Source organism: Dipodomys spectabilis, unplaced genomic scaffold (assembly GCF_019054845.1).
Source record: "Dipodomys spectabilis isolate Male_0828 unplaced genomic scaffold, ASM1905484v1 ptg000009l, whole genome shotgun sequence".
In the NCBI taxonomy this organism is placed as follows: domain Eukaryota; kingdom Metazoa; phylum Chordata; class Mammalia; order Rodentia; family Heteromyidae; genus Dipodomys; species Dipodomys spectabilis.
Window position 1 is genome coordinate 31,335,502 of NW_024870686.1, and position 14,641 is coordinate 31,350,142.

Here is a 14,641-nt window from a genome sequence, read left to right on the forward strand (position 1 = left end):
GTCACAGACTGTGAGAAACAGTTCTCTACTGAAACATCTGGCTCCAGGAAACTCACCAACACAGAAATCCCTCTATTTAAGGACTGGTTTCCCTAGGGTGGTTGGCATTGAACACACAGAACACATTGTCTTTCATGTTTTCACCAGTAAGTCTAAATACAGGGAAATGGCCTCTGGGCTGTGGATTCCAAAGCCACTTCCTGCTGTATTTCTTGGGACTGTGATTTTTTTTTCCAAAGGAAAAGTTCTGAGTACTGGGGAAAACACTTACATGTGGCCCACAGTAGAAACTGAGCCAGAGCCATTGAATGAAATATCCTTTCTCTTTGAACATCAGCAGTTTCAGAAACGCAATAGATCTGAGTAAATGCGACTCACAACATTTTTTCCCTCATTATATTTAGTCATTAGCCTTGAAGGCTTACTTTTTGAGAGGCAAAGAACAAAAGAACACTTTGTCATACTGCTTTATCATCAGAAGTCACAAATAATCTTTAAAACACCAACATCTACATTGTAATCTCATTGTACAAATTCCTTTTGAAAATGATCCCATTTAGCTGGACTCACACCTATAATCCTAGCTACTCAATAGGCTGGATCTGAGGATCACGGTTCAAAGCCAGCCAGGGCAGGAAATTCCTTGAGACTCTTATCTCCAATCAACCACCAGAAAGCTGGAAGTGGTGCTGTGGCTCAAGAGGTAGAGCACTAGCCTTGAGCTGAAGAGCTCAGGGACAGCGCCCAAGCCCTGAGTTAAAGACCCATGGCTGACAAAAAAAAAAAAAAGAAAGAAAGAAAAGAAAGAAAGAAAGAAAGAAAGAAAGAAAGAAAGAAAGAAAGAAAGAAAGAAAGAAAGAAAGAAAGAAAGAAAGAAAGAAAGAAAGAAAGAAAGAAAGAGAAAGAAAATGACCCCATTTGATTCAAAAATTGCTCTTGCAAGGTGGCAGGATAGGTAACAATCTCTCAATTTTAGAGATGAAAAAAACTGAGAGGCTTGGGCAATGAGGTAAATCATCCTCTAGCCCTCTAGCATGAATAGAGAAGCAGATACAGGGGAATGTTCTAAGGGCAGCATTGAGTCACCATGCTCACAATGAAGAATGCTGGCACCTGTTGTTCAATACAACAATAATTACACTAATAACAGAAGCCTTGATTTCAACTTCTGGTGATTTTTCTTACAGTCTTATAAAGCAGAATCAAAGATCTCAGCATGTAACCCCAAGGACTCAGGAGGCTAAGGAAGGAGGGTTAAAAGTTTAAAGCCAGCCTGGCCTACCTAGCAAGATTCTGTATCAAGAGACCTAAAACCAAACGAAAGCAAAGCAAAAGAAAACAAGAAACAAACAAAAACCAATATTCAGACCATATCTATATACACGGGGAGGGCCCCCTTGTAAAGGGTTGTGTGCAGAAGAGATCACATGGTAAAATAAGAAGCTGGAGGGGTTCTGAGACCAGTCTTGCTCCTTTCAGTACAACCCACACTCCCAAGAACTATCCAGGGTCCTGAAAGAGAACTGTGTTAGTCCCTTCTGAGAGCAGCACCCTCAAAAACCTAATCACTGTCCATTCATCCCTCCTTCTTAAGTATTCCAGCAGCTCAGTACTGTCCCACTTAGACCTGAGCTTTCAGCCCATGAACCTTTGAGGAACACATCTACCAGTCGCTGAACCACAGCATTTGTCTCCAGACCCCAATGTTCACATCCATGTTACAATGCAAAACACGTCTGATCCATAACCGATATTCCCAGTTGTAACCGAATTGAGAGTCACTCAAAGCTCACCTGAAATCTCACCTGGGATTCATGGCAAACTCCTTGTAGCTGTGAGACGTTAAAATGAATAGTACTTAAATTAAACTTTAAAATAGTGTTTAAGATAGTATTTGGAATATTTAAAATCGTAGTCAAAATATAAAAGTGACTAGTATTTCAAATTGTGTTTAGCAGGATAGGGCAAGGATTATCATTCTTAATCCAAATGGGAGAAATAGAGAGATAGAAAAAGAAGAATCTGTGTGAAATGAGAGTATAAACCAGCAGGAAAAATACTAAAGATACTGAGAGTCCCAGTGTGCACTGTGGTTGGGGTGGACCCAGAAGGCCTCAGGAAGCCTCGACCCCCCCCCCCCATGACTAACGGTTGCAGCTAATGTGGCTGCATTCTTAAGTGGTGCATTGATGTCTGTGGCTCTCCTGTGGTGGCTCTACCTTTCTGGGGTCTCCAGTGACAACACACTCCCATGGCTTTACTTGGTTTCCTAGTGGAAACTCTCTATAGCAGCTCTTCCTCCACAGCAGGCTTCAGCTTGGACTTGCAGAAATCTCGCTGGAAGCCACTTTTGCAGATCAGGCTGAGCCCTAACCCAGTTATTCCATATTGTTCAGAACAGTCGTGTTTAGGCTATCCCTTTCCCTGAATGATTTCATTTGAATAAAACAACAGTCTGCTCCATTTGGAGTGCAGTGCTGTGGCAGAAGAACTTCACACTACCATCTGTCCAGTGAAATCACAAGGCAGACTAATAATGTATTTAATAAGTTATGAGATTATTACTTATGAGTCTATCAAACTGAACCAGGAACACATAGATGCTTGGGTGGATCAAATCCACAACAATAAAATAGGCCTTATTTAAACACCCCAGACAAAGGAGGCACACAGTTCTCAAGTGTGTCTGCAGGATTCAAATAGGCCTTGCTGAGGGCAAGGGAAGAGAGTTGATACAAATACAAAAAAAGTGACTGAAGGTGATTAATTAAGATCTTGAGTAAATAACACAAAGAACTCTTGAGACAGGTGATGTTAAAATGCATATCTGTTCCCAAATGCAATACTGGGGCAAGGCACAGGCTGTGTCCAGATGTTAGCTTTATATAACGTCCATATTGTTGTGAACTCTCAGATTTCCAAGAGGCCCTTTGGACCTTGTTCTAATATTCCCATGCATAGCACTTAGCTTCCTTTCTCCATGTCAGTCTTTCTAGCTAGCAATTGTAGAGTCGCACCTTCTCCTCATGGACATTTTGCTCTTTTGTGGACAGGCCACAAATGTTCTTAATCTTCCTGTTGTTTACCTTTTAATTATACATCTTGCCTTTAGATCAAGCCATTGTTCCCAGGCCATTTCTCCATGTAGTTGAAAGTAATGGGCAGCCATCTGAGTGCCTTGCAAGCCAGACACTTCATCCACTGGTTTTACGTCATGCTTAACTTTAGTCTTCCATGAGTGTGCATGAATATCAACCAAATTCCTTGTTACTTCATTGCAAGGATTTTCCCCTCCAATTTCCTTTCCATTTGGCCTGTTCTTCAAGTTTACATCAGAATTGTTATTCATAAGGCTCCATTTGTAGCAATATAGTCCCTTTAAAGCCTGCCTCTCCATCTTCTTCCAACCGCTGTCCAAGACCTAGTTCCAAAGACACTTCTTTATTTTCAAGTGTCCCTATAGCAACAACCATACTATTGGTGTAAACATTCTGGTGTTGGCCATTTTCTATCACTATAATAAACTACCTGAGTTTGAGTGATATCTGAAGTAATAAATGAAGAAGGAAGTTTCTTTAGCTCACAGTATCAGACAGTAAAAGTTTAAGATTGAGTAGTCCCATCTGTAAGGCTTCTTTGTATGTGTGTGTGTGTGTGTGTGTGTGTGTGTGTGTGTGTGTGTGTGTGTGTGTGTGTATGTGTGTGTACAAGTGCAAAGGCTAGGCCTGGGCATTGTATCTTGAGTTTTTTTCTGCTCAATGCTAGTTCCCTACCATTTGAACCATGGCTCCACATCTGGCTTTATGGTGGTTAATAGGAAATAAGAGTCTCACAGACTTTCTTGCCTGGGCTGGTTTTGAACCATGATCCTTAGATCTCAGCTTTCTAAGTAGCTAGGATTATAGGTGTGAGCCACCAATGTCTAGCTAAGGCTTCTTTTTGAGAGATGACAGCACATTGATAGGATGTATGTGGTACAGAGTACATGTTCTTGTAAGAACTATGTTTGTTCCCACTGAGAGCCCAATGGAAGATGTAACCACTTTCCATTGGGACCTCTTTAAGGTTCTGCCACCCTGCTACAGGGAAGTAAGTTCCTAGTATCTTTGAGGGACACCCTTAAACTCTAACACTACACAAAATGATTTACTCATTTAGTGAGAATGTTAAAGTTACTATGGCGCTCTTCAGAAATAGGGGGAAAAATTCTAAATTTTCTCTCGAACCATAAGTAGCCCAAATGTCCAAAGCATTTTTGAGAAATATCAAAGCTGGTGACATTACACTTCCTGTTCCATAAGGTATTACAACACTACAGTAAACAGAGCAGCATGGTATCAGCATGACAAATATGCAGATCAGTGTAATTGAATAGAGTCCAGAAATAAATTCACACATTCATGGATAACTGTTCTTTAACAATGGTGCTGAGAACATAGTGGAGAAAAAAGGTAATGTTTTCTATAGATGACATTGGAAAACTTGTAGATCTACAGGTAGAAGAATGAAATTGAACCCATATCTCAGAACATCTAAAAATCTATTAAAATGGACGAAAGACTTCACTCTGAGACCTGAAACTGTAAAAAAAAGAAAAAGAAAACCACAGACACACTTGAGGAAAACATGTTTTGAAATTCATGTTGGCAAAGATTGTTTGGTCAGAACACCAAGAGCACAGGCAACAGAAGTAAAAGTAAACAAGCAATCTTGCATCAAACTGCAAAGGTTCTGTACAGCGAAGAAAATAATCCAACAGAGTGAAAGGTATCCTAGGGGATAGGAGGGAATATGCATAAACCCTATCTACAAGTGTTGGGTCTTCCTCTGTCTCACGAAAGACGGACAGGGTCCCAGGAAAGGTAAGTGCAGTGCTTGCCCGTTCCCCAGCCTCCTTCAGCCTGGGAGACAATCAGACACTGCGGGGAGCCAAATCAAGCAGGAAGAAAACTCGTTTATTAACAGAGAGCAGCCCTTTTTAAAGCCAAAAAGGGCGGGTGGCATGACAGGGGAGGAAGAGGAACCAATCACTGTCAAGGTCACACCCTATCATGCACCTAAGCTTCCACAGGCTGGTTACACACTGAATGTAAGGCAAATTGGGCTCTGTCCACTCTACTCTCTCTCAGCGGCATCTTTGCTGCCTACGTGCTCTGCATACAAGGACAAGTAGTAGCCAAAAGAAATAAAGAAGTCTGGCAATTCAATAGAAAAAAATGAAGCAGGGAAGGAAGGAAGGAGGAAGGAAGGGAGGGAGGAAGGAAGGAAGGAAGGAAAGAAGGAAGAAAGGAAGGAAGGAAGAAGAAGAAGAAGAAGAAGAAGAAGAAGAAGAAGAAGAAGAAGAAGAAGAAGAAGAAGAAGAAGAAGAAGAAGAAGAAGAAGAAGAAGAAGAAGAAGAGATAAAATGGAGGGAAGAAAGGAGGGAAGGAAGGAGGGAGGAAGGGAAGGAGGAAGGAAGTCTTACTATTTTTAAATGAGCGAAGGATCTGAATGGATATTTGTCAAAAGAAAACAAGCCAATGGTCAACATTCATAGGAAGGTGATCAACATGAATTCTAACTGTTGTTAGAATGGCTATCACTAAAAATAGAGAAAAAATTATAGATGTCAGCAAGGATGCTAAAAAGTGGCCCCTTTATATTATCAGTGGGAATTTCCATCATGGAATACTATATGTAGCTTCTTTAAAAACTTAAAAAACGGAAATAGGGTTTGATCCAGCCATACTACTTCAGACGATATAGCAAAGGAAATTAAAGCATTATTTCAGAGAAGCATCCATGGTCTCATTAGTCACAATAACGAAGGTATGAAATAATTATATATCCAGTACAGAGTGAGTAGATAAAATATGCATAAATGTACATATGTGTGGATAAAATACACACATGCATACATGTGGATAATATTACAAAATAGTATATGGACAAGATACATAGAAAATCACTCTACAGCCTAACTGAATGTAGTATGTTAAGGTATATAATAATGTTTTATATACATATTCTAAAATGATTGCCAGGGGGTGGGGGGAGGATGGGATGGGAAGGGGAAACAAAGGAGGAGGCTACAGTGCTCGATAAGAAATTTACTCATTATCTCGTCCATGTAATTGTAACCCCTCTGTACAGTATTTTAACAATAAAAAAAATGAAAAGGAAAAAAAATTAAAATGATTGCCATAGTCAAGCTAACTAAATTACATATACTTTTCGTAGTTACCATTTTCTTTTTTCTTTCTTTGTAGTGGATATACCTGGAGTACAAAATGCTCAATGAGGACACACGCAGACACAGGGAGACAATTAGTGTGATCTGATTTACATACAGAATCATAATAGCCAAACACATAGTGACTTTGAGTCAGAAAGTGGCTGCCTAAGGGTAAAGGGGTGAAAATGGGGAAGCGCTTGTCACAAGGTACAAAGCTTTGATGATACAGATGAGTAGGTTGTGACATCTTGTATATACCATTGCAAGTATAGTTAACAATACTTTAGTGTACACCCAACATATGCTAAGGTAGTTAAGTCTGATGTTTTTCACAACCAAAAGAAAGAAAATGGTAACTATATGTCTGTATACCAATGTATGTATATCTATTTTATGTAATATCTCTACTACTTAACAATTATTTTTCCGTAAAGCAGAATTTTCTAAAACAGTTTTCTAAATCAGAGAAGAGGTTCTGCCACAATTCTGTGCATATATCAAAAGCCATTAAATTATACACTTTAGATGGGTGAATTGTATGGTATGGTGAATATGTCCCAATAACTGTTTAAAAAAACAAAAAAGAAACCAGGCACTGGTAGCTCATGCCTATAATCCTAGCTACTCAGGAGGCTGAGATCTGAGGATCATAGTTTGAAGCCAACCCAGGCAGGAAAGTCTATAGGAGAATCTTACCTCTAATTAAACACCAAAAGAGCTGGAAGTGGATCTGTGGTTCAAATGGTAGAGCACTAGAGGTTCAGCGACAATGCCCAGGCCCTGAGTTCAAGGCCCGCAACCACCACCAACAACAGAAGAAAAATTGATAGTGAGTAGGAGTTGGTGCTAGGTTTCCAAATATCACTGCAACAATGCCACAGAAAGAGGCAGGGAGTCCCAGCACATGGAGAGCAGGGAAAGACTGCAAATCCAAGTAGAGGTAACAAGAGTTCAGGTATGAAGCACCTGGCAGGTTAGCTTATCACCATAGGAGCTTTCATGTTTACAAAGTGCTCACATGAACACTAGGGAAGGAGACAGTAGCCATGGGGATAGCCTAGTCCATTCCCTCACCAGGACTCTTAATGAGGCAGGTCACCTGGGAGGCTTCACTTTCTCCAGGCTTACACCAAGGTTTCTCAATCTTAGTCCTATGACATTAGGAACTGGAGAATTCCTATTCTTTCCTGCGTGTGTTTAGGGCAAGGTCTGGTGGCATCTGTGGCTGGTCCCCATGAATTGCCAGTAAGTGACCCCTCCCCAATTCTGACCACCAATCCAAATCACTCCTGGTTGAGAATCATTTATTTGTATCAAGGTTTATAAGCACAAACTGATGGGCTGGTGGCAAATATTTTAACAGGGAGCAGAAGTGTTTGTGTGTACTCTTTGCTGATTGCCATGGTGTGAACACTCTTTCTGTGGTTTGTTTCCCACTACCAATTCTGTCAACATACTTGCAAGATTCCCAGAGCTTTTCCAACTGGAGTTGTGGCCAGCAGGATTTACAGCCCTAGGGTGACTAGAACATTCCATCTTAGGATATCTGAGATGGCTGAGGTCAACACGACCCACCAGCCAAGGTCCTGATAACCAGGAATAGACCCAGAGTTCCAACTGGAATGGTCTCTATTCACTGTGGATCTAGCCACTCTGAGCCTTCTTCTCTACAGGTATCTAATGAGATTTCCTTTCCTTGGAACTCTTCAGAGCCAAAGCTGCCAGAGCTGCCAGTCTCCCTCATTCAGGCAGAACTGAGCTCATGAGGCCCGCCAGCTTTCTCTTGCCAGTCAAGCAGACCAATTGGGTTCAAGGCCTCTAGAGAAAGTCCTTCATGATGTAGGCTAAAGGTCCTGGCAGGTTTCTGTCTCTCTTACGTAGTGATTAAGTAATAAGTCAACTGGGTTGGCCTTCTGTAGCACAAAATGCTGCAGAGAATGGGTCTGAGGGAAAGGATGAGCCGTAGACTTGGGAGAGCTAGGTTGACTATTGCACATGGGTCAATCCAATCCCTACATCTTGGAAGAAAATGCGCTGACGGTTGTGAAAAAAATCAATGAGTGGGGATTTTAGATGTAATTCTGAAGATCATTTGTATGCTCATTTTCCCCAGTGGCTGAGAATCAAAGCCAAGTCAAGGCAAATGCTCAGTTCGAAATATGATGCTGCCCACATGCAATGCAGTGTGTGATGATTAGACTCTTGAGGGAAAGGGCGTTGGAATCGCTATTGAACAACATGGAAATGACTTGCCTTTAGAAAACAGTACTCTGACTTTTTCAGTGGTGACAAAATTCATAAAGATGGCAATAGCAATTCAGGTAGGGGGAAAAGGCATCTGCGAAATTGTAGTAATTATTCTAACTCATCCATGTCAAATGCACTACTACATAAGCACAGACGTTTATGGCCATGTAAAAAAGGGTCAGATCAGGGTCCTTCTCATTTGGTTCTGGCTGCTTAGATTTAGTTCACCCACCTATAGAACCACACTGCTATGCTTATGTATGTTCAAACATCTACAATGTCAATATTTTTATTTATTTTTTCTTTTTATTATTATCTTTAAGTAGTTGAACAAAGCAGTTTATGAAATAGGTCTATCTTGATTAGTGTCACCCCTTTCAACAATCTTACCCATCCCTTCCTCTCCACGCCTTCCCTCACTCTTCTTAATTTTGTTCAATATACAGTGGTTTCTTGGCTGCATTCTCTCTCTCGTCTCCTCTTCATTCATCTCCACTTTTCACCTTGACCCCTCCCCATCCCCTTGTAGTTTGTTTTAGCCTTTTAATTTTGACTTTTTTTCTCAAACTGTTTTGCCAAAGATACCTGAGCATGGTTTTTAAGATATATTAATTACCATGTGTTATATACCTATTTTCACTTTCCACACTTTAACTTCCTGTCTCTAGTCTGTCATGTTTTTCATATAACGCTAAGTAAAAGAAGCAAACTACCTAATTCAGAGTACCAGCTGTGTGGTGGTAAGGATATGGAGACTAGGAATGAGATTGCATCCTCAACTTTTGCGAGGCTACAACTTAATGCAACAGACAAATACAGGATAATGCCATACTATAAATATGGTAATCAAGAAATGAACACTTTCCAAGTGCTTACCACTGTGCTCAGCTCCTTAATTATAAACTCCAAGTCTGTGAGCTGTATATGTGAATTATAGCTCAACATGTAAAGCTATTGTATGTTAAATGAGTTCGTCTATGTAAAGTTCTTGGAATAATGCCTGGCATTGGGAGTGCTGTATGAGGTTAGCTATTATTATTGTTGTGGTTATTTAAAAATACAAAAAAGCAAGAGATCATATTTGCTAGATTAGTAAGGATGAAATAATTCAGTCATACTTAGTATTGGTCTGAATGTCTGTAATTCACTCTCCTACATTGAGGGTAGGAATGTAAATTCATACAGCTTCATGGAAAGGCAAATGTCTTTACTAATTAAAATGATAAATATTAATATTTTCACATTTTTATCTTTGTTCATTCTAGTATGATTTATATGGTCAAGAAACTGGGGTCTAAGTATTAATAAGTGTCTGACTAAATAAATGTCTCATAGAAAGTTTCATCTCATATATTGGTTTAAATTTTTATTTTATTTTGTGATTAATTTTGTAGAAGTGTGTAGAAGTTTAATTATGCATAAGTGAAGCATGTAAGAAAATCTTATTTGGTTGTAAAAAGAAGAGAAAAAGAAAGCCTTCAATGAGCTTATGTCTAAGACCTATTAACAGAAATAAATTTCAGAAAAGCTTATGGTACTCTGACATTAGTATAAAAATAATTTGTGTAAGCATGGATAGTGTAAATACATGTACATATTTGCATGCATATTTATGTTAGCATTTGTTTTGTATGCTGGGACTGGGGCTTAAACTCAGAGCCTTGAGCTCTGGTTATTTTTTCTGCTCAAGGCTGGCATTGTACCACTTCTAGCATTTTGTTAGTTAACTGGAGACAAGAATCCCTGGGATTTGTCTACTCCAGCTGCTTTGAACCCTCATCCTCAGATCTCTGCCCTTGACAAGTGTCAGTTACCAGGATCCAGCTTTATATTTGCATTTGTATAGACATTTGTAGAAGTATGTATTAGGGAACCACTACAGAAGTACTAGAGGATTAGAAGTCTGAGAAAAGAGAAAGATTTTTGTGCTGCTTGACAATCTTATTTATTTTTATTGTTTTGGATCAATAATATGTAACTTTTAAAATACAAGAGTTAATGAATTAGAAGAAAAGAAAGAGAAAGAAAAAGAGGAGGAAAGGAAGAAGAAAGAAAGAAAGAAAGAAAGAAAGAAAGAAAGAAAGAAAGAAAGAAAGAAAGAAAGAAAGAAAGAGAAAGAGAGAGAAAGAGGGAGGGCAGGAGGGGGGAAGGAAGGAAGGAAGAAAGGAAAGAATTGAGATCATATAATCAATAAAATTTCTCAGACCAAATTTGGCCTACCTACACTAGTTTATGACAAGATATGTGTATGTATATGTGTGTGAATGTTTATTCACATGTCTCATAATTAATAAATCTCATGAATATTTAAACCAGGGAGTCCCACTTTCCTCCCATTTTACACTGTTCATGTTTCAGCCAGTGTGGCACATCTACCCTTGACCAAAAGCTCTGTATTCTCTCAGCACCCTTAGGTGCTCTGGTTGCCCAAAAGGAACAAAAATAACAAATAATAATATTGAAGTTTAATAGTCAGTCCAAGTCCATTCTGGGTCAGGCTTCTTGGAAGTGCTGTTATTTCTTGAGCTGTGACTGTTTCACCAGAAGTCAGCAGGGGGCACCTCAAACGCATCCTCTGCGAAGTGGGGCTAACCTCAGGCAGGGTTTGATGCTGGTTCTAGAATTATTTCTGGTGTGAGCACCTCTCCAATACATATTACTAACACATTACTAACTAGGTATTTTAGAATGTCTCCTCTTTTATCTCCTTTTTATATGGACTTCACTTTTTATTTTGTTTTGGGGTTTCCTTTAATGGGAAGCCTATACATAAATGAACACTGGTTATAAAAATCAGTGCATAATTTGTGGGACATTCCTTTTTGTTTTTAGAGCTATGTTCTAGAAAAGGCCAGTGCCCTCTCCCCTGGGATCCTACAGTTCCTCTGTGACAAGCATCTATCTTTTTTTTTTTTTGGGGTCCGGTCGTGGGGCCTGAACTCTGGACCTAGGCACTGTCCCTCAGCTCTTCAGCTCAAGGCTAGCGCTCTACCACTTGAGCCACAGCGCCACTTCCAGCTTTTTTCTTATGTGGTGCTGAGGAATCGAACTCAGGGCCTCATGCATGCAAGGCAAGCGCTCTACCACTGAGCCACCTTCCCAGCCCCACAAGCATCTATCTTTAAGGTTCTGTCCTTTCTGCCTTCACTATCAAGCTCGTTTCAAACGTATGGTTTTAATGCATTGGTGTGTGTGTGTGTGTGTGTGTGTGTGTGTGTGTGTGTGTTTAAAAAGTATATGATCATAGAAAGTGATGCTTATTGAAATGAACCCCAAGAAATGGAAACAAGAGGATTTTTTAAATTATTGTACTGTCTGCAGTTTTTTTCCCTTTCAGTTTATTCCCTTTTGACATTTTATTTTTTATTTCTGTAGCCTTTGTCTTGTAAGTTTATCTGATTTGGGGAGTGGAGGGGGAAGTGCAGGAACAGTGGGCAAAGGGTGAACCAATTCAGCAGTGATTCTCACTAGACTATGTTGGAAATGAACTATACAACTTGGGGGTAAAGGGGCTGGGAGGAAAAAAAAACTGGGAGAAAATGAGGGAGAGGGTGACACTGTTCAAAAAGAAATGTACTCATTACCTGACATGTCACTGCAACCCCTATGCATGCCACCTTTACAATAAAAGTTAAATAAAACAATATGGAAAGTACCTTATCTCTCTTCTCACTTTTATTCCTCCAAGTCTTGATGCTGGCATTGTTTGTCTTTGCTATCTATGTGGCATATGCGTTTATTTATATATTTGTTGTTATTGTTGGCCTTTCCCTGACTTTAGAAGGGGAATTGCATGACTATCCACAAGTCAAGCAAACTAAAATTTCTTCAAGTGTGTCCAGATTATTTTCCCCAGTGCCTGGTTTGAGGCTCCATAACTCTCGCCCCGCCTCATGGAAACAAAACATTCTCCCTTCCCTAGCTCACTTCTAGTTAGAGATTAGTCAAAAATGGAAGAAAATGACTATTCATTTGTACTTTTAACTTTTTCACAACCACAACCCAAACTTGGCCAAAAGAATTGTATTCTCTCTGAGTTTAAGATTCCCGAGGAAGCCATTCAGGGTTTTTCATCATAGTGTTGTTGGGCAATGGATTCAAGAAGAGTTTTGCAAGATCAGGACTTCTATTCACCAACCAACCAGCACCAGATGCATAGCTGCTCCCTGCACTTCCTGCCCTGTTCATCAACATGTCAGCCAGGAGGGCTGCCAGGGTCACTGCAAACACAACCATGGCACGTGGATGGGCGATGGTGGAGAAACCCTTGTGACATTTTTTTTTTTGCCTGTAGGCATCTTGGTTTTCTCTCCTGTTTTAAAAATTGACAGACTTTAAAATACCTTATTACATTTATGGCTTTGTATTTCTAATTTTTTATATTAGCCATACTTTTCTAAGTTAAGTGTGTGTGTATATATATATATTTTTTATATTATATATTTGCCACAGAGACCAGATCCCCTCCAGAATCGAGGCTCTTTAGAGGCACTTAAGTAGTTTATCATATTAGTTAGCAAAGAAGCCTCAAAGTAAAGCCTGCACTAAAATCTGCATGCATGCATAGAAAACACCTGCTTCCCAGCCTTTTCTTGTTCACAGTCACAATAACATTAAAATTTAACATAGGAAATATGTTTTCTTTCTCCCCTGATTATTGACAACAACTAGTTTATGATCCATGGTTATGGTTATTTAATCGTTTTGGGCAGAGGAAGGGGGAGGACATCTCCCTTAATCTGTGCAATGGACTTATTATTCAACATTCTGAGTGTTTATAAATATTAAATGCACAAAGGGATGAAAAATGTCCAGTATGTGCAAGTAGCAGGCAGTCAACCAATATAAGAGATAAAAAGAAAAGAAAGAAGGAAGGAGGGGAGAAAGAAGGAAGGATGAGAAGGAGGGAGGGAGAGAAGAAGGAGGGAAGGAAGGAAGGAAGGAAGGAAGGAAGGAAGAGAGAGAGAGAAGGCAGAAAAAAAACACCTTTACATGTATAATTTTGGTTGTTTCAGTAAGTATGCACATTGGCCTTTACTTTTTTTCTTTTGTTGTTTTTCTTTTTTTTTTTTTCTTTTTCTTTTCTTTTTTTTGTGTGCCAATAATAGAGATTGAACTCCAGGTCCAGGTGCTCTTTAGCTTTTTTGCTCCAGGCTCTCTACTACTTGAACCATGCCTTTACTTCCAGCATTTTTGGTGGTTAATTGGAAATAAGAGTCTCATGATTGTTTCTGCCCAGGCTGGTTTTGAACAGTGGAAGTAGTTAGGATTATAGACGTTAGCCACTAGCACCTAACCACATTTGCCTTCTTACTTACATTGTTTTTCAACTCTATTCCAGATAAAGGGTTGTGTGGTGCTCTAGGGACTCCCGGGTCAACATTTGAAAATTGCTTAGCTTCTGTTAACATGCAGCTTTGTAATCTGTTTGCAAGGGGAATGTCAATTTAGAAAAAAGATCAAGCCTCAAACTATCCATGGTCAAATAACCTTGTCCAGGTTTAGATATGAGATCTTTGACTAAAGCATGACACTGCTGACCTGGGCTCATGTGAGCCTCTGCACTAGATCTGAAGCACCTGACACAGCCAATCAGTGGGGAGTGTGACTGTCACACCCACCTGACCACCACTTGTCTTTGGGAAAGGAGCCAGTTTGGCTGCTTTTGTACTGGGGTGAGCTTGGGGCAGTTCTTCCTGGAAGTCTCTGCAGTATTAACAGCAACAAGCCAGTCCAAAACCGGTTTCACACTTAACAACAAACGCATATACCCCCAATTCTTGATTGATTGGATTTTGTTATCTATTAACCTGGGAAATCATTTAAACACACATGACAGGCACCCAGATTTCCTTTAGCAATCACATAAAATCTTGCGGTTCTCTGAAAACACGGAAGTGGACTTTGGTTTGATTGTCTTAGGCTGCACCAGACTTTGTGTAAGGCAGCTGGCATTTTGGCACTTCTATCTACATGCCTTCATACCATAAGCACAGTGTCATTTTTTCAACATTAGAGTTTCCCATATAGATTTTGGAGGACAGCCATATCATACCTGCTATCTATTCTGTCAGTGCTAAAGTTGCTCCTTGAGGTTTAACTCTTGGCAGATTTCAAGATTTTCCACATGCTTTGCAAGATTTTTAGAATGAAAGCAGAGGGTATGTTGTAGTTTCATAT